This window comes from Peromyscus eremicus, chromosome 2, assembly GCF_949786415.1.
Source record: "Peromyscus eremicus chromosome 2, PerEre_H2_v1, whole genome shotgun sequence".
Taxonomy (NCBI): domain Eukaryota; kingdom Metazoa; phylum Chordata; class Mammalia; order Rodentia; family Cricetidae; genus Peromyscus; species Peromyscus eremicus.
The window spans coordinates 109,701,806-109,727,704 of NC_081417.1; the positions used below are offsets into that span (position 1 = coordinate 109,701,806).

Sequence of the window (25,899 nt, forward strand, 5' to 3'; positions counted from 1 at the left end):
TTCTGAGAAGCTCTTTAAAAACTGCAGTGTCATCTTCTATTGCTTCCTCAAGCCAAAGAGAACCAAGTGCTTCTTAGAGCAGCCACAGGGGAGCCCTGAATCAGCACACCCAGTGATCCAGAACATTAAAGAGCTGGAGAGGTGACTCAGCACTTAAGAGTACCTGCTGCTCTTGCAAAGGACCCAGGTTTGGTTCCCAGCACCAACATAGCAGTTCACACCCATCTGTAACTTCAGTTCCGGGGGTTCTGACACCTTCTTCTGGCTTCTACAGACACCAGGTATACATGTAGACATAATCTGAGAGGGGTGGTGATAAGGGGGGAGGGAGAGAGGAGAGAGATTAATTTTCTTAAAATGCTGGCCAGGAAATCAGGCGTGTTCTAATTTCCATTCTCTTCCAAGTAGTTTGGAAAGTATGGCTAATATGACAATCAATCAAACACTCCCCCACACAAATGTCTTAGGCAGTAGTTTGTCAGGGTCAGACTTCTCAAATTTCAGTCACTCACCCATCAGCTTTTCCATTTTATGCGTTCACTTACATATCTAAAATCTATTTAATTCTTCTCTTTATATGTCTTACTTGTCCAATAACATGCATAGATGTTATTGGATTGTGTTGGGAACTATAATTCATTGATAACAAGTAATTGGTTGCTCAAACCTTTAGGCAAGTGTAAATATAAATGAAAAATCATTAAGTATATTTGTTCATGCATGATTGAACATTGTCTCTTATTGTAAAAGTGTTAGAGATCCTTTGTTGATAGGGTAGAAAATTATGAACTTTGGAATCAGGGTGACTTAGGTTCAAACTAAAACTCTGGTCCCAAGTGGTCAGCCCTAAACACATGTACATACATACAAACAACAGTAAGTGGACTCAGTGGTGTGTGTGTGTGTGTGTGTGTGTGTGTGTGTGTGTGTGTGTGTAAACAATAATTGAAGAGAGATCATGAATTTGAGAGAGATTGGGGAGGGTGAGATGGGAGGAGCTTGGTTGGAAGAGAGGAGGAGGAAATGATGTAAATACAGCACTCCTGTATGAAATAATAATAATAATAATAAAAATAATAATAATAATATAAAATTATAAATGCATTTCCCTCCCAGTAATTTATTTCACTTTGATAATTTTCTTCAGTGGCTGAGCACCAATTTTGCATATATAAAACTGCATAATAAAAGCTATCTTACACCTATGGGTGTTCAAAAAATCAGTGGCATTTTAACTAGTAGTGGGAACTTAAAAACATCTTAATTTTCTTCTTTCCCTCGATGTTTATGAACTGTATCACTAGATAGATGATAGGGATAGTATTAATTTTTTTCTAGAATAGTTTATCATTCCATTGCTGACATGTACTAGAACTGTACCAAGTGCTGAGGACGAAATGAAGACTGTGTAGACGGAGTTGAAAACATGGGCTCAAGGCCTGGTTTATCACCATTAGATAAGTCACTTAACAACTCTAAGCCTGTTTCCTCATGTGAAGAATGATTGTGGTGATTGTTAGTTACCTCAGACAATTTCAGTGGGAATGTCACAATACCTGATAGAAAAGTCATTGCTGAACTGATAACATTTCTATTTTTAACAAATGTGTATATATATATATATATATATATATATATATATATATATATATGCATATATGCTATGTAACGTATATATGTTTAAACCATTGTTTTGCAGAGTTGAAAGTTAAAAAACAAAACAAAACACTGATCTTTTGCAAAGCCCAGTTTGAGGCAGACCATACAACCTTTTAGAAAACCAATACCACACCGGGCGGTGGCGCACTCCTTTAATCCCAGAACTTGGGAGGCAGAGCCAGGAGGATCTCTGTGAGTTTGAGGCTAGCCTGGGCTACCAAGAGAGTTCCAGGAAAGGCGCAAAGCTGCAAAGAGAAACCCTGTCTCGAAAAAGAAAAAAAAAAAAGAAAAGAAAAGAAAATCATGGCCACAATGCTAAGATAGAACTGAAAGAATTACAAAGACTTGTTAATTAGAATGAGGAAATTCATCCACACTTACATGCTACAGCTCATAGAGGACATTACTTTGGAGCTGGCAAAGTTTGCTTGACAGAAGGCTGAGAAAGGATGAGGCTGCTGAGTGAAGCCAGAGAAGATGCTCAAAGACAAAGGGGCACCATACAATAAGCTTTCCAAGATTTATCATCTTGGGGGCGGGGGCAGAAACAACTCTTATACTACTGCCATCCCATTGGTGAGCAGCCTTGCAGTAATTCGGGTTACAGTACTATGCATCAGAGCATTGTGGGCCACATAGGCAACTGCCTTGTTTCAGGCCTCCACAAACTTCTGGACTTGAATATCAGGATAAGCAATCAATCCCAGAGATAGTATTCAGTAAGAGATGTATTGGTGCCTCTGTCCTTCCTTCCCTTCTCAGACTGATCAGGTTCTGTCCTCCCCATTCTTTGGCTTTAGTAAGGTTCCTCTTCTTTACTAGCTTGTGAGTTCCTTTGAGAAAGGTGCCTGATGTTTATCTTTGTGCTCTGAGGGCTCAGCATAGGGTCCCTGGACAAAACTGTTGCGTTGCAGTTGAACTTCAGGGCAAACCTCTGGACCCTTTGAGGTAGCACAAGGGTTCATCCGCAGGCAACACAAGCCTAGGATTGGAAGCTCTTTCAGGAACAGTGTATGACTCCACTCTATCTCTAGGGATGTACCTGTTGCTCCCAAGTATGGCAAGAAGGATCAGTGGGTCTCCATCCTTCTTCATCCAGGAGTGCCAAATGCATGTCTGCCTCCCCAGCCTTCTTCCTTCTTCCATCCCTTCATCCCTCTGTACCTTTCTCCTTACCTCTCAACAACTGTCCACTGAGCACTGTTCCATGACAGGCTTTGACAAGGTCCCAAGGATGGAATAGTATACAGTAGGCACATAGCTTCCATATTTACTATGGTTTATGTGCTTAGCTTCTGTCTCCAGGTTGCTGGGAATGAATTTCTGGCTGTATCCTTGACTCGGTGTACAGAATTGATCCAGTGCCTCTCTGTATCTCAACCTCTTATCTATAAAATGAGGCTCATGGTAGAATCTATTTCAGACTGTGAATGTTCAATGAGTTTCTATGCCCATACCATAGTACCTGACGTAGTAAATACCTAATAAATATGAAGTGTAATTGCTAGTGTTATAGTTTCTATATATAAATAAGAAATCAACCAATTAACATAAACCACAATAGTAAATAAATGCTATGGGTAGAAATAACTGGGCGGGAACTGCCTCTTACCTCTGACCTGAAAGTACTTATGATGTGATTATGTTGAATATGTAAACAGTGTCTGATAAGAGTTGGGAGTAATTGCACCTGTGGGTCTGGAAGATTTCTAAATACCCATCTGGTCCTGAAGATGAACAATGAGGACCATCTTAAGGGGAAGCATCAAGGAAAGCTTACAATATAATGAATAAAACAGACAAGAAGTAGTGTGAGCCCGAGGTGAGATAGTGACAACCCCGGGGAAGAGAAAAGGCCCCATCAATGACCAGACGTTGAGCACTTTCCCCTACGGAGTCTGCACTTGGCCAATACTGTTAAAGAAACTTTGTTCCTCAATACCTGTTCCGGTGTCACTGAGACCCTGTTGGGTTTTTGGCCATTACCGCATGGGCTCCTTCTATATCTGGAGGACTCAGAACTCCACACAAGACATTTTTAGGGCTCCTTCTGCCATGCCTGCTAAACTCTGTGCCACAAAATCCACTGAGATGTTAGATTTCTTGGTGTTGGTGGTAGTGGTGTTGGAGGTTTATTTGTTGTGTTTAGTGTATCTGAGCCTATCATAGAAATCTAACGAACAATGATTTCTAGATACTGTGGTCCCTAGTCCTTACATCTAAATAAGCATCTGGTGTCAGAGACTAAAGTGTGGGTAACCTTGGGTACTTCTTCTCATTTGCCATTTGGTTTGTAGACAGTCATACTAATCGAGCAAGGGGTATGTGCTAGAGTGACAGGTCATAAGGTCACTTTGGATCTTAGCTTCTTCATCATGGAGCCTTGGCCAGATTACTGGTCTTCACCAGCGATGTGGACTTCTAAACTCTGTTTTTAAACAAACTAAAGTGGGTTCAATGTTATCTTTTAATATTAATAGTTTCAGCTTCACTCTATGATAGAAGAGAAAAGGGTAAAGGAACAGCTATCAGCTGGGGATTTTATTACATTTTTCCCTGCAAAGTCACAGGCCCCCAGGATCTCACTATCTTGGAGTCTTTGTGGGAGGGATCCCAAACTGAAAAACACTCTTCTCTGGTCCTTTCTAGATCTGAAATTTTCAGGATCCCAAGACAGTTTTTCTTGTCTTTTGTAATTTACCAATGCCCAGTATACATGCTTCTTAGAGTCTATGTGCCCCAGTCCCTGGTCAGACTGAGGGTTAATGCTTTAGAGTTGCTGGGTAGAATGTTGGTCCTCCTCCTATTCCTCTCCTCTTACAGACCTTCTCAGAGCTTTCATTTCAATGGGTTCTTGCTTGGCTCCACTCTGAAGGCCTTCCTCCTTTGTCTGCTTGGCTGTGTGGATCTGAAAACAGACATTGTTTACTAGCAATCGTCTGTATCCACACTGACTTTGGATAATCTGATGTCATTTGTGAGACTCTCCATTCTCAACATGGTTTTACTAGATTAGGTTCTAAGCAGGTCTCACATTCTTACCAACCCCCAACTGCTGTGGTGCTTGGGTTTGGGTCAGTAGGAATACCCAGGGCAATTGTTTATGACATTAGCTTACTCAGGTCAACGAGTACTTCTCAATAGTTTCTGAATGTAGAACTCCAGGAATTTTCTTAAAGCCACTTATATTAGCACCTTCTCTTCACTAAGCCAAAGAAAAAACAGACTGGGCTGCCCCAGCTCTTAGCTCTTTGTAGTTCAACATCAGCCTGGTTTAGGCTGGGATAAGGATGATGATGGTGGAGGTGGTGGTGATGATGGTATTGATGATAAAGATAACAATAATAGTCCTATGAGAATATTATTATCCCCATTTTACAGATAAGGAAACTTGAGGCTCAGAGCGTTGACATAGTTCTCCCTCTGCCATACAGGTAGCACTTAGCAAAGGCAGGATTTACATCTGGCTCCACGTGACTCAAGGTCTCTTTCTACTCAACTGCACTCCACCACTCCCTAGGTGGATGCTTAGGGTCAGGAGCCTTGTGAGAACAACAGGTCTGTCAAGTTCTGCAGGGCTGAGCTGTTTATCGTTGTGGAGGACACTCATCACTGTGCTAATTACATTAATTGCTGCCCACTCTGAGGCGAGGTGGGTGGCTTAACAACACCTAGCAACATGGTAATGATGCCTGGGCCTGCCTTTATGCTGAAAACATCTGACTTTTTTTTTTCCAACTCCTTCCTGTGATGGCCAAAGACAGTAATTACAGGTTGGATTGGTTGGAAGCTAGTTGCTCTCTACCATATAGGGGAAAGGTCAAGTCTATGAACTTTGCTCTTCATAAGAGCCTTTACTGGAAGCAGGAAGGGAGGATGAAGGTTTCTGAAGGGTCTGTTGTAATCTTGAGATTGCATGGAAGCAGGTACTCTCTTACTCCCCGCTCCCCTTCTGTTTGAGAGAACCTTGTCAGCTGCTTGGGGTCAGAGAGACAGGGGGAGAGGAGACAGGCCTAGAACCAGGAACTATCAGGGGACACACTTAATGCCAATGCCATAACACCCCTTACCAGGACACTGATCTTTCTGACACATAAGTGGAACTGAGTGTGTAGTTGCAGGGTCTCACAAGGCACCAGGAAGCATGTTTTGGGGCATTCTCCATCCCTAAAAGATGAGTGCTTGAGATCTCAACTACTCTACCTTCTCTCCCGAGCTTCCAAGGGAAGTTACACTTAAGTATATTAAACGCAAATTAAGTTAGACAAAAGGCGCAATGTTTTCTAGTGCATATGTTAAGTAATTTGAAGACTTCTGTCTACATGTTGAGAAGAGACAGGTGGCTTTGGTAATTCATAACTGAGTAAGTGACTTAACTTCCACAGACAGCAGAGGATAATTTGGGAAGTCATTGGCTTTGGAATGTCATGCATTTGTGTACTTTATGGGTGTGCCCATATCATATGTGCGGGTATATATGTCAATAAGTTTATTCTGTATGTGTGTGTTCTTCCAGAGTCTTAGAGTAGTGGTGGGTAAATAACCTGGCTCCTATCATAACTCCTGCCAGAGATTGGATTTGAATGTTCCCTGCAAGCCATGTGCTAAAGTCTTGGAAGGTGCATCTGGAATCTCCTTTAATAGGTGGAGTATAGTGGGGCATGCTCTTGAAGGGGATTGTGGGACACTGGTCCATTTCTCTTTTTGTCCTGTCCACGAGGTGAATGGGCCTCTTTTGGTACACACTCTTGACATGGTGTTCTATGTTAACACAGGCTCAAGGCAAGGAAGCCAATCAGTCCCAGACAGAAACCTCTACAACTGTGAGCCCTCCTTCACACTGACTCATCACAACCCTTCTTACAACAGAAAGCTGACTAACAAACTTGCCATCTTTCTGTGAATGAGGTTTAAGGCACGTTCTACTAAATCTTAGAACAAGTACATTATATAATGCTATAGGGAGGTAAAGGTGGTTAGAGATAGACCAGAGTTCGAATCCGGGCTCCACCTTTTATTGACTGCTATGCCTTGGACAAGTCATTTAATCTCACTGGGCATTGATTTTTCTCATTTCTAAAACTAGGGATAATAACTGTTCTGATATGATGGTATTCCTACAGGCTAGGAGGTTTCTGGGCAGGAACTGTGTTTACATACCGCTCTGTCCTCAGCCAGAGTGAGGTTTGAGCTGAGCAGCCTGTAGACTTAAGAGAATACTTCCATTCTTAATCTAATATTCCACAATTGGCTGTGCAACCTTAGAGAAATTAATATTTCTGAGCCTCAGATTTTGCACCTGTAAACTAGAGGTTTGTTATCCTTCTTGGAATAATTGCTGTGTGAGAAGGTGGGATATACAAAGGCTTGTATGACAGTATACATAGAAGGCAGCTGGCAAAGCTTGCTTCTCCCAATGTCTAGTCTCCATCCTAGAGTGTTACATTCAACAACACCTGTTGAATTTCCACTTGGTCTGTCAAACACATGCTTTGCTCTCGTCTGCCATGTCCCCCTTTTCCCATTCCTTTCTTTCCTGTCCTATGCTTCCCTGCTTCCGCTCTTGGTCAGCTCTGCTGTGACTGAGTTCCCCTGTCTGGACCAACATCTGTCCCCGGATGCTCAGCAGCTTCCTCATGAGCCTTGCTTCCCTCAGTCCCTCCTTCCACAACCCTGGGCAGATCTTGTCACCCTGGACTGCTTCCATACTGGCCTGTTGGTTATATGAGCGTTCTGTGGAAAACTCTCTAACATTACGATAGGAGAATAGTAGAGATTGAAAAGGCACCATCAAAATGAACATACGAAAGAAGCTGGTTAGCCGAAACAGACTGAACAACCTTCTCTACTTGGGCTTCATACAACAAATGGAGCAGGCTCAAAAAAGATGTTTTACGTGGGCTTAGTATACAGACACGGCCGAGGTAGGTGCTGCTCAAGGCCCGGCTCACTAGCCAACTCCTCTCCTTTTCGTAATAGACTATTCCTATTTCTATTTCTAATCATGTGTCCTGTGTCTAATTCCTTGCCATAGGGCAGAAGAACCTGGATGCAGATTCAAATCTGCGTCTCTAACACCATCACCAGCTCTGGGCTCACTCTGGATGCCCCAGACACCAAGGCTGTGACTGGACGTTCCCAGCCCATTCTTGGTATGGGGCTTTGCACCTGTAGTTCTTCCTTCCTTCTGAGAGTCTGTTGACTGGCACTCTTAACTTCCTGGAGCCTCAGCTCAGGGGCTGCCTCCTCGGAAAGCTCTCCTCCGTGGCTTATGTAAAACAACACACTTCAGTCCCTCCTAATCCCTCCATGCTGTTTTCTTTCTTCTCACCTCTAAGTGATGCACTATGCATTTATTCATTCTTTCTTTTCCTTTTTTTCAGTGGTGGGGAATGAAACCAGAGACTCATACATGCTAAGCCAGGGTGATTCACTTATTTTTTTAGTTCTCTCTCTCTCTCTCTCTCTCTCTCTCTCTCTCTCTCTCTCTCTCTCTCTCTCTCTCGTAGCATGTGAATTTACAAAAATAGGTTGTGTGTGCCTTCTGTAGACCATGGCACATAGTAGGTGCTCAGTAAATACATACTGTGGTTTGAATGTGTGCGACCACTTATGAAATGGTAGGGAGGAGCCTACAGGATGCTATAGGCAATTCCAGGCCATACATGGCCCACGGAGCAGATGGCTACTGGCAAGGCCATACTGAATCAACTCCTCACCAAGACTTCTATGGAGGCCCCACTGTTATGCAAAATAGGTTCAGGGGCAGGATGGTGGCATCAAGACCATGAAAAACACAGTTTGTGCTAGCCTTTGTGCCCTGTGGCTCCTATAACAAATGACCATAAGCTTGGTAGCTTAAACAGTAAAAATGTCTTTTCTCACCATTTTAGATACCAGAACATCTGAAACTATGGTGTTAGCAGGGCCACATTCCTTTCGGGGCCTCCCCTTTTTTGGGTGTGTGTGTGGGATTGCTTGACTTGTATCAGCATAACTCCAAACTGTCTTCACTGTGTCTCTCTGCATCCCAAATCTCCCTTTCTTTCCTCTGATGAGAACACTTCAGTGAATAGAAAGTTCACCTTGAACCCCAAATGATCTCACCTTGAAAGTGTTAATTACTTCTTTCTGAAAGGATTCTGCTTCCAAATTAGGTCCCCTTTATGAGGGCTGGAGCTTAGGATCTGGTCATATTGTTTAGGGACACAATTTAACTTATCACAGTGTCTTCCAGGAAATTTTAAATCAGAGGATGTGATAGACACAGCTTAGCTATCAGTGTTCCAAGCAAGGGTGAGACAATCCCTATGGCCCTGGGTAGAGGGATTACTCGCTGTTTTGGTCAGGATACATCCATAGCGTTCCTGCTGGGAAGCAGAAATGACAAAATACAGTCCCTGCCCTCAAAAAATTCATGGAGGAGGCAAAGGCAGGAAGATCTCTGTGAGTTTGAGGCCATTCTGGTCTACAAAGCGAGTTCCAAGACAGTTAGGACTGTTACACAGAGAAACTCTGTCTTGAAAATTAAAAAAAAAATTATGGGGCCATGAGAGGAACAGAAAAATAGGTCTGCCAGTGTAGCACAGAAGGGCCATGGTGGAGGTGGGTCCTGAAGTTCCTGGGAGATGAACAGGTGGGGCTGCAACCTTGGAAGAGGGGAGGTGGCCAGAGAGAGCTTCTCGGAGGAGGTGTTGTCTCACCTGAGGCTTCAAGATTGGGAGACTAGGAACCAACTAGGTCAAAAGGCAGAAGAGTCCTATGAAGGATGAAGGAACAGAGGACAATGAGCCTGTGGGTCCCAAACATGTAGGTGGAAAGGGGGTCTACTGAAAGAGGAGGCCGTGCACCATCCCGGTCGCACCGGGGAGCCACAGAAGGACCTAGGGAAGTGATATCACTGAACCTGCATAGTAAAAGAAAAAGTAGAGAAAGCCTGTTGAGAAAAGTGGGTTTTCTAGGATGTTTTAAAATCCTACTTGTGATTGCTTTTTAAAAAGTCTAACCTCCGTACAGAAAAGTGCTCAAGACACAGATGTGCATGAGCCTGTGTGCACTGCAAGGACAGCCGTGAGCATGTGAGCAGTGTGTGTGTGTGTGTGTGTGTGTGTGTGTGTGTGTGTGTGTGTGTCGGGGGGAGGGCAGGGAGTAAATCCTAAAAGCTCTGCGGCACAAGTCTACCTATAAGTCATTCTCTTAAGTCTGTAAAAGGAGAGTGTGGGGGCTGGGACTAGACTGCAGCCTGGGGTGGAGAAATTGGGGATCTATGTGACCATGGCAGGTCACTCCACTCTGTTTCTCTCAGCCTCTTTCTCTTCAGCCATCTGACAACAGAGTTACTCCCCTCCTCCTTTCTTGTGCTCAGAGCCCAGGTGGCTGTTGTGGGAATTCTATGAAAATGTGTTTATAGTTTAGGGTCAGGGCCCAACTCAGGACAGCCTGTAGACAAAAGCAGTGGCCAGGAGCTGCAGACTCTCGTGGGGCTGGATCTCCCTCCATACAAAAGGAGGGGGAGTTAGAGAAGAGAGGTCATTTCTTCCTTCCTTCCTTCCTTCCTTCCTTCCTTCCTTCCTTCCTTCCTTCCTTCCTTCCTTCTTTTTTTCTTCCTGGATTCTCTCTTTTAACTCTTAAAACCGTGATTATTTTGTCTAATTGGAGAACCTAGAGCAATCTGTAGGAAATGAATTGTTTATTTGATATTTAGGTATCCAGCATCAGACATATGTCCTAGTTACTGTAATAAACACTGTGACCAAAAGCAGCAGGGAGGATGTTCTCAACCTGTGGGTCGTGACTCCTCGGGTTGAATGACTCTTTCACAGGGGTCTCCTAAGACCATTGGGAAATGCAGATATTCACATTACAATTCACAACAGCAAAATTACAGCTATGAAGTAGCAACAAAAATAATTTTATGGTTGGAAGTCACCACAACATGAGGAACTGTATTAAAGGTTCTCAGCATTAGGAAGGATGAGAACCACTGACTTAGAGGTTACAGACCATTATCAAGGGAAGTCAGGGCTGCAACTCAAGGCAGGAACAGAAGCAAAGACCATGGAGGAGTGCTCCTTACTGGCTTGCTTCCTCTGGTTGCTCAGCTACATTTTTTTATATAGCCCTGGCCCACCTGCTCAGGGATAGTACTACTCACAATGGGTTGGGTCCACCCATATTAACCAAAAATTAAGAAAATCTCCTCACAGACATGCCCACAGACCAGTCTGATGAAGGCTACTCGTCAACCGAGGTTTCCCAAGTGACTCTAGTGTCAAGTTGACAAAAACTAACCAACATAGCACACCCCTGCCCAGCCATTACCGCGTGGTGGTGCCTGCCCCTGTGGGACTTGTAGGTTAGTATAACTTTGTTCCAGGGATTCTCTTCATCTCAGGTGGCTGCAGAAGTTCCAAGGCTCCAGAGAGAGCATCAGCAGCTCAGAGTACAATGACACGCATGCTATGGAGGCTAATATACTGGCTAGGTAAATAAGTCAATGCAAGGACCTTTAGGCAGTTCTGTGGTGACGCCAGAGTGGGCAGCCGTTCCGTGGAGTCCAGGAAGATTGCAGAAACTTCGGCGAAGGGTATATGTAATTGCCAAACTGTTTTGTTTGTTGAGACATCTGTGGATGACAGGATCTGTCCCTACATGCCTGGTTCTCAAGAGGGTCACTCACTGGAACAGGGATGGCCTCACATGCCGTGTTCTTTCCCAGGCTGGAGCAGGTGCAGATGCTGGGACTCAAGGGGAGAAGAGTGGCCAGGGGAAAATGCCAGTGTAGGTTGGTGTCTGGTCAAGCCCAGAGGACCCTTGGATGTTGTGGAGTGCTCTTTCATCTCATCAGAGGGGCTCTGGGTATCTTGAGGAACGTATAGCCAGGAGCTTTGGCCCCAGAGTTGTGGTCAGATAACTCTGTGGCAGAAGCTGGGCTCCTAAGATGGAGATCGGCTTGGATTTGAGAGACCTGGATAGAATATTGGACAAAGCATTACATTTTTCTGAACCAGTTTTTCACCTCTTAACAACATCCCAGTGGTAGATGCTATACTGGATATGATGTGTCATAGACATCTATGCTGGTTTTAGGCACTGTGAACCTTCTAACTCAAATTTGGGGGGTCTGGGTGTGCCTGTGTACATCACTTCCTTTCAAAATGACTTGAAACCTCTCGTGCTCTTTAGGATGGGACTTTGAGGGCAAAGGATATGTGTTGGTCAAGCTGGTATCCCTGGTGCCTACAGCTGTGTCACAAATACTCGGGAATAAAAGCATCCCACTACTTGCTTGGGTTTTCTTCAGGCCAAGCCCGCTGAAACAAAGGAGCTGCCTGTTCCAGCAAAGTCTGCTTTGGGGTAGCTGGCTAGGACTCGTGATGGTGGTCCAGTAACAGGTTGGCTGGGCAAACCAATATTGGCTTCCGGCATGCTTCACAGCCTGGTGAATCTCATTGATCCTGGTGGCCCCTTACATCCAGCTCACTTTCTTCGTAGGATTTAAAGTTGAGCACAGAGCATGGAAGTCACCTGAGGACCCTCAAAGATTTGCTGGGTGGCCCTAGGAGCTGTAGCCCTAGTATCTGCCATGGCTTCACTAGGGTCCAGCTGGCTGATTGGCTGGTGGCTAGTTCTCTTGGGAACCAGAACAATCCTCCGGTACATTGAGTAATCAGCTTCCTTTTCCCGCCTGGGGCAAGAGTCGGCACAGGGAAAGTGAAGAAACCTGTTTGGGGCAGCAGTGGGGTGGGCGTGGGCAGGGCTCTACCTGGAACTCTGCGGCAGGACCAGTTTCCATTGCTTCCGGACCGGATGCAGGGCTGCGATCCGGGCGGAGACCAGAGAACTGCGCCCGGCGGGGTGCACCTGTCAGTCCTTCTGAACGACGTTTACCAGGGGTAGGACAGGACCAGAGTCTCTGGGTCAGCAGTCACTGGGCGCACAACTTCTGGTTGCTAAATCAACTGAGCGGGTGGGGCTAGTAAATTGTGGACCAGTAGACTGGCAGGTGAATGACCCTGCCGCCGTGTGTGTGTGTGTGTGTGTGTGTGTGTGTGTGTGTGTGTGTGTGTGTGTAGTGTGTGTGGGGGGGGGGGGGGCGGGGAGCTGTGGTGCCCAGAGACACTGTCACCGCGTACATCGGCCCTGGTACCTCTCTGGGCATCGCTTTTGGGTGGGGGAAGGTGGAGACAGCGTTAAATTTGTATCCAAGCTACTCCATCCACCTGGCTTTTGTATTCTTGGGCAAGTGACTTAGCCTGTCTAGCACTGAGCTTTCCCAGATGAAAAACCGGAATGAATCAATGAGATAACATCATAGCAGTTGAAACAGTACTAGTAAGTGCTCAATAAAGCGAGGTTCCCTTCTAACAGGCTTGCACCCCCTGCCCTGCAGTCGCGCCCACAGGCAGAGCTAGGAAGGAAGGTTACGGGAGGCAGGTGGCCTGGCCTGGAGACAATTCAAGAGCCATTTTAGCCTCGGGTTGCTTGTCTAGCCAGCAAGATGGGGCATGCAGGCGGGTCCCTAAGGTCGAATTTCGGTCGGGTTTCTGTGATCCTGGGAGGGAGTTTCAGTGCATTCTTTCACGTACTTACTTGCAGATTCTTATCAGGCTGTTTCTCTTTGCCTCCCCCAGTGGCCCTCCAGCGTTTCATCCATACAAGGCCCGTTTCCACCCTTAGCTCCGTATGTAAACAAAGCCTGGGCTTTCAGCAGCAGGTCCCCACAGGTCTAGTCCTCTGTGCCAGCCACACAGGAGGTAGAGCCAGAGTCTGGCTCCGTGACTCCGGCTCCTGCACTGCTACCAAGTTCCTGCTGGCTCCCCAAATGCCAGAGTGAGAAATTCTGGCTGAACGTGTACGGTTAGAACTCAAGCCGTTCTTCCAGCGTGCGTAATATCAGCGACACTGCAAAAGTACTAACTAACCTGTGGTGGGAAGTGGGGGTAAAAACTGGCCCATGTTGATTAAGAGATGGACTGGAGCCAGAATGGCCCCTCTGGTGGGTATGTCAAATGAGGATTGAACCACACTGTAAGCCACAGGCTGAGCCTCCTGGGTGACAGACTAGTCCTCAAGTTACAAATATACATTCTTATTAAAATAGTAATGAAGACGTCTGTAAAACTAAAAATGATTTTAGCTGAAAATAGGAAATACAAAGAAAATCCTGGCAGCTTCTACACTTTCCTCCACTCCATAAATATACTTGATGTCCTGTGCACAGTTGCCCAAACCCAGGCCTGGCCACATCAGCTGAGAGGAAGAGTGGAGTGAGCCAAGTGGAGATTTCCAACTCTCTTCTCATGGACTTTGGGGGGCCAGAGAGACCGACTCTGAGCAACCAGAGCAGCTGAGGCTAAGGACTATGGGTTTAGCTGGTGGGCAACAGTCCCTTTCCAGAAAGTTCTCTCTGTGGGAACCTGTCTGCTTGCTCCCTCCTCTAAGTCCCTTTGGTGTAGTGTGTGTGTGTGTGTGTGTGTGTGTGTGTGTGTGTGTGTGTGTGTGTCAGGGTGCAGGTCACTGCTCCAGGCTGGCTAAATACAGCATAGCCCAGAGTCAGAGTCTTATGGCCAGTCCCAGGGGGTGAGGTAGGGCCTGCCTATACTTCAACCTCTGAAGGACAATCATCAACTCTATGGTCTTGAGAACATGACTGGATCTCCCTCAGTCTTAGTTTCTGCATCTTGAAATTGGGGGTTGGCAACACTTACCTCGTATAATTGTTTTGAAAACTGAATATATACATGTCTATAAAGCCTAGGACATTTAAAAAACAATTAATGAAGTGTTCTGTTTCACTTGTTATTGTTAGGCAGGTCTAAGTAGGACTCTCGGGCCAATTAAGAACCGGATGACCCTGCCAGGTGCACTTTCTTCAAACACTGGGTGAGGATAAGGTGAGCTCCAGCATCTGGCAGGTTCGCAAGCTCTATACACAGGATGGAAACCAATGGCCAGCACCGCCTTAACCCTTTCCACTAACCAGCTCATTTAATTCTGCAATTACAGTACGAGAGAGGTCTTATTAACATTCTATTTCACTAGGGGACATGGAGGCATGGAGAGGTTAAGTGACTAGTGTAAGGGATGTAGTTACAAAGTATGATATTCTGGTGCCCACAGGATATGAGGCACTAAGTAAGGAGATGGGGGTACAGCCAGTAGTGCACAATTTGGGGTCACCTCCTTAGAAAACACAGGGCTTCTTCTTATATAGGTTTCAGTGAGCCTCATACTGTAACACAGTCTACACAAGGCACCTTGCCCACAGTAGGTGCTCAGTGGTGCTAGTCTCCCTGCTTGTATCTTTTGCTTACTTGGAGAATGGTGATGTCTCTGGATGGTATATTTGGTCTAGTGGAGTTGTCCAAACCTGAGCTCTTTACTGCTGTGACTAGTGAACTAAGAAATAGGCTGAACTGGCTCATGCTCATGTTCAGGCCTTTCATACTAACTGCCTCTAAGACTACCCTCACTGTGGGTCCCAGAACTAAGGGCAATTCACTGTATTTATCACACAATTATTTCCCAAACAGCCTATGTTGACATGGATGGGTCAGAGTTCTCCCTTTCCTTTCCTCCCTCTTTAGATTCCCGGTCTAATTCTTGTGGCCAGAGCTAGGAAATGGAGACTGTAGATTGTCTGGCAATACAAACAGAAGCACTCCTCAATATTTGCTGCTTCACTGTTCTGATCTTTCAAGCTTGGCTTTTGCATTTGAAAATTCCAGTTAGATGCAGAAAGTCAGGGTTGGGAAAGCAGAGTGGATGGACATCAAAACACAGTAGATAAGATTTTCAGGATAATTTAAAAAAACTTTAATTTTTAAAAGATATTTAACCCTGGAGTGGTTCCAAGCACATACCCTAAGTTCCCATAATTCACTGAAGCTGTATTCTGAGGCTCAAACCTACCTTTTACCTCCCCATAAAAAAGACCTGATGGTGTGTGTTGGGGGGGGGCAGCCCTTGGGAAGGACCCTTTTATGACCATGGAGTAGGATACTGAGGGAAGCCTTGGACAGTTTTGTGTACAGTTTTGTACTTGGCTGGGAGCCTGCTTATTTGAAATAAGCCCAAAAGCCTGTGATACCAGTGTGTTATGAAGGAAACAGTGGACACTCCAGATGCCTCAGGACTTTGCCTTGCACAGGGACTAAATGGCAAAGTCTGAGCTGGAGCTGGGGACCAACAGCAACTTCCAAGTCTCACAGCATCTTCCTCCTCTTCCTGTGTTATAGACATCAGCCACACTGAAGGTTCAGAAGGGATTTCAAGATCACCTCAGCCAAGCTTTCTCGGTCTCTTGATAACCCAAGTTGACCTAGATAAACACCTCATGGCCACTTTTAATGAGTTTCAAATTCCAAATAAATATTGTGGTTCAAGCAAGCTGAAGCAAAGATACAGCGGTTTCAGTGTTTTCTCTTTAAGCACAGGCCTCCTCAGAGCTAGGTGCCATCCTTCATGTTTGCCGAGAGTACCCCGAGGGAGAGGGTACTTCTTTCCATCTCCCTCCCAGCCCTTTGCTTCTTAGGGGGTGAAACCAGAGAGGATGGAATTGGTGACCCAGTCCAACACCACCTGAGGTAGCCTTTACAACATCTGTTCACCTCTCACCTGGTCACTATTATGCCCTACTAGCCTGGGGACCACACAGGAATCTGAGTCTGTCACCTCTATGTCCCAGGATTTGTCATCATTCCATGGCTTTGCTCCCCTGTTTGAAATACCTTCTCTTCCTCCTCCACAGGTTTCGTGGTCAGCTGGATTCACCAGAGAACTCTTTCTCAGGCCATATCCAAATGAAGAGCACTGACGATCCTCTTGCTCATGTCAGGCCCTCTCTCAAGCTTGCTAACCCTTTAAAAGTTGTTTACAAATCTCTCTTAATTGCCTATGACACCCATAGGCATCCCACCATGCACATGTGTTATCTCCCTTCAACTCCCCGACTCCACACCCCATCACACCTTCCCCTACTTCACACACACTCCATACCCTCCACCCCCCACACTCCCCAACAACACACACTCACACATCCCTACACACCACATGCCACACATGCCACATACCAGACACACACCATACCACATATAACACACACTCCCACACACCTCATTCCATATGGCAATACCACATTGCCATGCTTCCGCACACTGCCCCTGACATATTATTTAATTTTACTTTTTCATGTGTTGTTTTGTGGAGATCGGGTCTTGCCATGTAGTTCTGGCCAGCCTGGAACTTGCTACATAGCTCATGGTGCCCTCAAAAGTTTACTCCCTTTGGCTTCAGCCTCTAGAGTGGGCCACTGCACACAGCCAGGTTATTTATTTTAATGGCTTGAGTCTTCACCCAGGCCTTATCTTCGTAAGGGCAATAGAGAATTATGCCTGGCTTCTGAGGTTGAGTGTTCTTCAGTAACTGCAGGTCTCCCTGGCTCCGAGCATTCGTCCTTATAATCCCTTCCCCAGAAAGGTTTGATTTCATAAATAAGAGGCAGAAGAAGGTAAGTTTTCTTCCTCCCTTCAACAGAAGTGGACACAGTCCCTGCAGACACTCGTACCGTGGATTTAGCAGGGAAGCAGACAGAACAAGTAGCTTCTTTAGTGGACTTGACTTTCTCCTGGAGGAGAAGCCCGGTAGATGAGTAAACACCAAATACAGCAGCTCACATAGTGAGTGATACGTATCACCAGAAGGACTACAGCAAGATGATTGGCAGGTAGATTGGCCTCGAACTCAATTTAATAGCAAAGGATGACCTTGAACTCTTGACTTCCTGCCTATGTCTTCCACATTCACCTCAATTTATCATCATTTCAACTGTGAAAAGTTTTGGCACCCTGATAAGCCTCTCCACCAGCCCAGCAATCCAAGTCAGACCAAATCAGACCGAATTAGAAAAAGCCCTGGTTTAATGGGTAAAGCATTCCCAGGTGATTCTCCACCCGCCCCCCCCCACCCCCACCCCAGAGGGGAGATGGAAGAGAGACGGAAAAACCACGTGTCTGGTCTTTTTTTCGGGAAGGGGGGGCAGTTTAAATACCCTATGGGAGTGGTCTTGAGCACCTGGGGGAGGAGCCGTGTTTGTTGGAATTTTCTGAGGGGCAGGGTCTGGGCAGAGAGGTAGGGCTTCTACCACAACATTCCAGACTCTTTGGGTATATGGATGCCAGAGTGCCAGGAGCTGAGGTGGAGCTTCCACCAGAACATTCCAGACTCCTTGGGTATAGGGGCTCCAGTTCAAGTCTGGCTACTTCCTGCAGGCATGGGGCAATGTGGGGAAGGGCAGAGTTGGGAATCAGTGGGCTCACATTCAGCAGGAGGTGTGAGTGGAGGAGCATCTGGTTAATTGCCATCCTGGAGACATTGGGCATCTGTTTCTTGAGGAAGCAGAGAAGGAAGTTGCTGAGTTCAATGGAGAGCTTGGTGAGCTGTTGTTTGATGAGTCCATTGGCCATCTCAACCTTTCCTGAGGATTGTGGGTGATGAGGAATGTGGAGTTTCGCGGAAACATTGAGAGCTTCCGACACGAGCTCCATGACTCCGGAAGTGAAGGCTGGCCCGTTGTCCATTTTATTGGTCTGTGGCAGGCCAAATCTAGGAATGATGTGTTCCAGGAGTACTTGGGCCACCACATTTGCTGTTTCTCTGCCAATCCTCACCTGGTTGGTGTCCTCAAAGTTGGTGCGGAGCCTGATGTATCTGGAGGGCATCCTGTGGATTGGCCTTGTTACGAGTCTGGCAGTAGGGGTGGACCTGTGCGGGAACTTGTAAATGTGTAAAACTGGAACAGATTTGTATCTTGATGTCACAGCAAAAGGCTATCCTGTATGGAGTCTGTGAATGAGGCCTTGGGGGCTGGGAGAGAGCTGTAAACCTGGCAAGTCTATTAATACCTGGTAATCAAACACCATCAGATCTGAGAAGGATAGGTAAATGAGCAGAGGTGAGACAGATTTTCAGCTGGCAGTCCCAAGTCTCTCTGTGGTTGTTGGGGAACAGAAGCCAAGCCCAGAAAGTCTGATAGGCTGGTTTTTTTTTTGTTTTTTTGTTTTTTTGTTTTTTTTTTTTGTGTGTGTGGAGTAGGAATTTGGAGAGATTGGCCCACCTTGACATTGCAGCATGGGGCAATCGATGCCCCGTTGCTCCATTTATTCACAGCCTGGACAGGGTCTCAGCAGCAGTCTAAGGCAGCCTTTTGCTGCATGGCCGGCCTTGTCACACCTGAAGCAATCCTCCAGGTGGAAGTTCTTCTGCGTCCATCTGTCTTCTTGGAGGAGACACAGGATGCTGCCAGGAGCTGACATGTCTCTCTATCATAAAAAGCTTTTATATTAAATGCCATATTCTCAGATCTCTCAAGGTGTTTGAGGACTGGGGGCCCGGGGAACGACAAAATCTGTTAGGTATATCATCAGATTCAGCAAAGCCCACAGGCGGATCCTGAGCCTGGACAGCTAGTTGTAATAATCAGCTGAGCTATAACCAAGACACATAGGACACACAAATCCAGACATCCAGGACAAGTTAAAACAAGCATGAGTGGCCACACATTTATACATTTCCACCTGTACACAGAAAAAAGACAGAATTTTTAACAAAAATAAAAACTTTTAACAGGAAGACTACAAACTTTTCCCGGGAAACCGTGTCAAATGACCAACTTAAAATCCTTAAACGAGAGTTTACAGTATAAAGTGGCACAGGAATAAAATATGCTTCCTGGCCATGATGCAGCTCCCATCAGGTTGGGGCAGCCCACTGCCCAAAGAAGGTACTGTGAAGGGAAAGTGAGTCGGAACAACAAGGTGAGAATTTTGGGAAAAGCAGTTTTTAGGAGAGGGGAAGGTGTGGCAGGGCATATTGAAGGAGAACGCATTTAAGGGCAGAGCGGGCAGTCACAGAAGGGTCACAGAAAAAGGGTCACATGGCAAATATGACGACCAGGCCTTGAGTGCCCTGGAGGCAAGGTCTTGAGCAGCACCAGGGAGGGGCTGGCTTTTGGTGGGCTTTGAGGGGGCGGGGCCTGGAATGGGAGGGCAGCTGTAGGGGAGGGGCTGCTGTTTGGCTGGCTTTGAGGGGGTGGGTTTGGGCAGAGAGGTGGGGCTTCTACCAGAACAAACTGGTTAATCAGTCTTTGGTCCTGTGTCCCTCCCCATTTCCCTTGCTTCTCCTCTTCCTTTCTTTTCCCTTGCCCTCCCCCCCTCCTCTCTCCCTCCCTTCCTTCTCCCTGTGTATCTCATTATGTAGCCCAGGCTGGCCTCAACCTTGAGCTGCTCCTGCCGCTGTCTCTTAAGTGGGGGGATTTCAGCATGCAGCACCACAGCCAGTGAGAAATAGGTTTTCATACGAGGATTTGGTGGTGGCACTAACGGGGAATCAGAGCTACTGGAGGGGGTTGACTTTGATGAGCAGGACACGTCTAAGTGTTTGGCAGCCGGGCTTAAGTTTGCTGCTGAAAGAATAAGTGAATGATTCCCCATCCCCCTCTACCAGAGAGGATGCTGTGCGCTCCTTTTGAGGCCCGAGTTCCGTCCCTCTTTCTTGTGTCCACCTGGTCCTCTCTGAATTCTGATTCTTTATCTGTGAGGCAGAGGTCCACACGTACCCCACCTCCTCCCCTGGGTTGTGTTCCAGCCAGTAGGACGCTGGGCACTCACAGCTGTTTGTTATGTGAGCCACATGAGTGCAGGTGACAAGGCCACACCAGACCACAGCCGACTGGTGTGACTTCAGGAAATGGTGTCACTTCACTAAAGCTTCTACTTTTCATCTGGAAGTGGAGATAACCTTGCCCTTCCAAACACATAGACATTTGAGAGCAGGGATGAGAGCCGTCTTATCAAGTACTGAGAGAAAGGTTCGGCAGTACTGTTTTCTTCTCCCTTGTCTCTTGGTCATTAGTCTATCTCTTCTCCCCTAGAAGACCACTTCTAGGGTTCTTATGGGTGCCACACATGCTGTTTCTCCTGAATGCTCCTGCCCTTCCTGGCAGCCATTACACTCACACGTCTGTGTCCTCATCGGAAATGCCTTAGGACAAAGAAGCACTAGGGAAACTGAGGCCCAGGCCTGTGTGAGCAGCCTCACATCCTGTGTCAACTTTTGCGCGATTCCCAGAACAGCATGTCCACTCAGAACCTGGGGCTGGCACAGCCACACATCCTTTTCAGGAGAGCACAGCCTCGAGGCAGGAGGAACTCAGGGTGACTCAGCTTCACATGTGACAAACAGCCTGTGAAGTAAAACAGACCAGCGCTCCGGCGCGGCTGCCTTCAGATCCCAGGGAGGAAGGGGTGGCATGAGAAGAAATGGACAGCGTTGAACTCACGCCTCATGTCGGTAATACATACCAAATGCTTGCTCTGCTGCTGAGACCTTACCACAAACTCCTGAGTCTACAGTGGTCAGAGAGGTTAGGCATTTCACCCAGGGTTACACAGGAGATAGGAGCCAGCAGAGCAGGGATCTGAGCAGAGGCCTCTGATTTAGAAGCCCTTATTCTTCCCTAACCGCGTGTCAGGAAAAAAAAAATATCCTTTCCCCAACCCCCACTTCCTGTGGTACTGCACAGTTCCCTGTGCATGATTCAAACAAAACAAAACCTGACCCATTGAATTTTGTTTTACTTTTCAAAGTTTAGAACGGATAATACCCCTAGATCCTTTTACCATCTGCACCCAGATGGACAGTTCCTGTCCTCCCACCCTTGGTTTGAGACTGGCTCGTGGATAGGAGATGTGTGTGCAGGGGGTGCTGGGACATGAGAGGAGACAGTACTGCCTTACAGGGCAGCGGAAAGGCTGCTAGCAGAGTCACTTCCATGGCTCTGTCCAGCACCAAAGTCAAAGCCACAACCTATCCTGGTTTTGGGGTCAAGGGTTGGGAACACCACTCTTAGGGAACACTCAGAGGAGATGTGGCCTGGCAGGAAGCACAGGGCCATGCCAAACAGGAAAGGGGAGGGCGGGGCTGTGAGGCACGGAGACGTCACCAGGATGCATGCCAAAGCTAGGCAGGCTTAAATACTGGGGCAGAGCTGCCGGGCACATGACTCTGTTGAAAATCTCCCAGGGAATGACTTCTAATCCCTGCCTTATTGAAGGGTTTGAGGAAGGCTCCAGCCTGCCGACTGCTGGTCTGGGCTGTGGGGGGAATCCTGGGCTGGCACACTGCCACAAGGACATTTCTCAGGGAAAGCCTTTGGCCCAATAAGTCTGTTTTCCCTTTTCTTTGGAAACTAGGATTTGGAATCTGTTCAGGAAAAATGTAACCTACAAACAAATAGCCTTGGCCATCTGTGCCTCCCTTGGAGCGAGGTCAAAGCCGGGGAGAGCTCAGCCTCTCTGGGCTCTAACTACAGGCCATCCCTTTGGAGTCAGTTTCTGGCTGTCCTAAAATAATGTCTCCTCTCCATGCCTCTCCCTCAGTGCTGCTTATGCCCCAAGTCTTTGCCAGTGTTCCCATGATATTAGAATAATATTCCACCCCCACAGTCTGTGTATACTTGTCTATCATCATTTCTCCCTCAGAGCTTATTTCTCAAGAGATCAGTTGCTTCTCCTCAACATTACTCTAGGTAATTTCAATATAAAGTATTCTTTCCTTTTTTCTGTGGGTGAGAACCCCTGATTTTATTTTTTAAGAATATAGTCAAGGTATCTGCCAATGCTTAAACTCTGGCTGTGAGCTAAGTGGTGTGGTGTATCATGCTACTCACTGCATAGCAAAGCGTTTAGGACAGAACCTGGTGCATAGTAAATGCTCAACAAATGTTGCTTAATATCCTTATTAATTACCTCAATTTTGTCATAGCACTCACAGCAGGTATGATTTGTCTTACGTGTTACGGTTACGGCGTGACAAATCTGTGGGCTTCTTGAGGGCAGGGATTGTGTATTTATTCTCTAGTGTCTCCAAAGGGAATTCCACGGGTGTCAATCTGGTCATTCAAGTTGGCGATGAAGTGCAGAGACTTATGTCTAGAGTTCCTAAATCAATTTAGAGTCACTGTAGCCTAAAGAATAGAGAAGGAGGACAAGACCACAGAAGATCTTGGCTTTCTTCTACTTCAGCTGTCTGCTAGTGTTATGACCTTGGAAAGATTAATCTTTTTTGAACCCTAAACATCTATTTTCCGAATGTAGATAATGGTCTTGCTTGTCTTCTTTACAGATCTTCTATGGGCATCCATGATCATGCACAGAGGGTAGGCTGAGCTGGCCACTGTCTCACCCGTGTACTGATTATTCTTTTAACTCCTCTCGGAGCCCCTTGCTGTCACCACTGCTGTGATTTAAAGAGAAAAAGGTCCCTTGTTGGCGCTTGTGTTGGAGCAATTGGTCCCCAGCTGGTGGAGCTATTTGGAAAGGTCATGGAACCTTGAGGAGGCAGTCTTGTTGGAGTAGTAGTCACAGGGGTGAGCCTCGAGGGTGGGTAGCCTGGCCCCACTTCCTGTCTGTTCTCTGAATCCTGACTGTAGATCAGTGTGACTATCTGCCTCATGGTCTTGCTGCCAGGCCTTCCCTGCTGTGATGGGCTGAGTCCCTTTTTCTACTGGGAGCCAGAAGAAACTATTTCTTCCTTACGTTGCTGTTTCCACAGCAACTGGAAAAGTAAACGGTACATCGACTACACTTGTCAGAACATGAGCTGTGTGTGTGTGCTGTGGTGGGTAGACATTTGTTACTGCTTCCTGTGGTCCAAATGTGTATTTCCTAAATTTGAGGATGTTCAAATCATGCATCTCGGGTGTTGACTTTAACCTTTGAAAGTTTATTTTGACTGTGCCGCTGTCCAGCTTTAAACTTGAGACCTAATATTTCAGAGTACACTTTCATAAGTATCCTGTAAAATGTGGTATCAAACACTCACGGCGCTTGATGTTTGTTATTATATGATTAAAGAAGGGAGAAGCGAGGGTTATCTGAAGGTGTAGAAAGTAAGTATGCGACATGGTCTTAACTCTGAAGGAGTTTACAGTATGGTTTGCTAGCCAGAGCCAAATTCTAGACTAGTAGACAAAGCACATGATACAAAAAGGGTGGTTTGTGAAGACTTTACAGAGAAATGGGCTTTGTATTAAACCTTACAAAAGACTGATGCTTACTCTGGAATCCTGGGAACATAATTCAAACGCCAAGGTCAATGCTGTTGGGCAGTGCTGATAACAAAGATATGGGTAGGATTGTCATATTTTTTTTTAAACTTCTGAGTATAACACACTCAGATATTTTAGTAATGTAACCATTAAAAAAAAATCTGAATCTCAAAAGCTGCTGCCATTCTGGGATTGCTGCTTTCATAATAAGAATATATATATAAAATCAGCCATGATATACTTTGCCTAAAAGATGCCATAGAGAAAGCTGTTTACTGAAACTTTTAATTTTTATAATTTCTGCATAATGATAACACATTTCTAGATCAGTTAGACCAAGATATAATGTGAGGTAGTACACTAATAGTAACTCAGAAAAAAATATAAAAATATGCAATTGTAAACCATTTAATAAACTGAAAATGAAAGTACCTGATATGAAAACAGATACAGCCACTGTCATAGTCAAAAGTCAATTCATAGCCTTTGTGTTTACACCTAAAAATTAGGATGAATGAGATGTAAACAACTAAATATCTAACCAAGGAATTTGGAAAACTAGATGCAAAATAAAACCCAGACAAGCTGGAAAACAAGACCAAAAATGCACAAGGTTAAAAACCTAATTAGAAAACCACTAACATCATAGAATTCATAGAGAATGCATAGGAAAACAAAATAGAACCCTCTAGAAAACTGGCTCAACAACAATGGGAGGGGCAGGGAGCAAGCAAGCATCAAATAATTGATGTCTGAGAAGTCTGTAAAATTCCCTGCTCCTTACCGCTCTTGGTCACTGAACTGATTTTGTGTGCCTCATCTTTGTGTTTCTATTTTTTTCTAGTGATCAAACTGAGGATCTGAGGACCCAGGTTACTTTTCGATGCCATGCAACCAGTGAGTAATAAAATCATTTTTCTGAAGCCTGCTCTCCTAATTTTGTTGAATATTTCCTCAATTATCTCATAGCATCCTTTTAGGATGAATGTACATGAGGAAGAGTCAAGATGTGATACACCTGTACTGACCTACGAGAGGCGGCAAGTTGCCACAAGCCGGAAGACTTACAACCGTGAAATCTGTTCTCCCAGTTCTGGAGACTAAAAGTCTGAAGTCAAGAGGTAGGCGGCCATACTTTCTCTGAAGGCCACCAGAGAGAAGCTGTCCTTGTTCCCAGTGTAGTTGTGGAGGTTGCTGGGGTTTTCTGTCCGCCCTCGGCAATCTGTGCACTCTCGTCTCTGCCTCCATCATTACATAGCATCTTCCTATGATAGTTTGTCTTCCCTTTCAGCTTGGCTGGATTTGGAGTCACCTATGTGTCTCTCTGAGAGTGTTCCCAGAGGATGCCACTGAGGAAGGAAGACCCACCCTCCCATGGCACCATCCTATGGGCTGGGGTCCTGGAACTATGTGTAAGCACTCCTTACGCTGCTTCCTCGCACTCTCGCTGCCATGCCTTCCCCGCCCTCGCGACCTGTATCTTTTCTTGAACTGACCAAGAAATCCTTTCTTCAAGTTGATTTTGTTGGGGATTTGGTCACGGCAACAAGAAGGGTCCCTGAAGTCACCCCCTGCATCTTCATCTCGTCTCTCCTCTGCGTTAGTCTCCTCTGTTTCCTCCACTTGCAAGATGGATTCGTGCCCTCAGGCTAGAGCCTTAACTTACATCTGGAGTAGCTATTTATGTAATATAATATTCTGAGTTTTTAGGTGGATGTAAACTTTTGAGAGATGCTATTTAACCGCAAGTTAAATAAAGATAAATGTCTTGACTTCTGGTGGTTTCAACAGTCTTCGTTATGCATCCACCTAGGGAATCTGTGTATGATGCTTAAAGTGGCAACACACACACACACACACACACACACACACACACACACACACACACATGGTCACTGGCCATATAGTTATGAGTTTACTCCAGAAGCAAGAGGGTGGAGGGTTAGTTCCACACTACTGTTTAGATCAGGCAGTGTTGAAGGGAAGAGAAGTGGAACAGACTTAGAGGACAGTGGCCGAGATCCTAAAATCATATTATCATGGCCAAAATTGAAGGAACTCTTAGAGGAAGTGGTCAAGAGGAAAGGTACGTAAACATTTTCAGTGCTTGAAGGGCTACTTGCTATGTGAGT

General features: G+C 45.9%; 2 long non-coding RNA genes across 3 annotated transcripts; both read left to right on the forward strand.

Annotated features, from left to right (window-relative positions):
• The first annotated feature begins 12,430 nt into the window (after nt 1–12,430).
• Nucleotides 12,431–16,020, forward strand: LOC131903781 (uncharacterized). Its single transcript, XR_009377596.1, has 3 exons — nt 12,431–12,554; nt 14,471–14,555; nt 15,900–16,020. It is a non-coding gene; the product is annotated as an uncharacterized LOC131903781 (long non-coding RNA).
• A 3,942-nt stretch (nt 16,021–19,962) lies between these two features.
• LOC131903780 (uncharacterized) lies at nt 19,963–25,539 on the forward strand. 2 transcript variants are annotated; one of them, XR_009377595.1, is made up of 4 exons: nt 19,963–23,086; nt 23,187–23,289; nt 24,612–24,888; nt 25,059–25,539. It is a non-coding gene; the product is annotated as an uncharacterized LOC131903780 (long non-coding RNA). The 2 variants fall into 2 exon arrangements; XR_009377594.1 differs by having other exon boundaries at nt 19,963–23,289.
• Nucleotides 25,540–25,899: the final 360 nt, after the last annotated feature.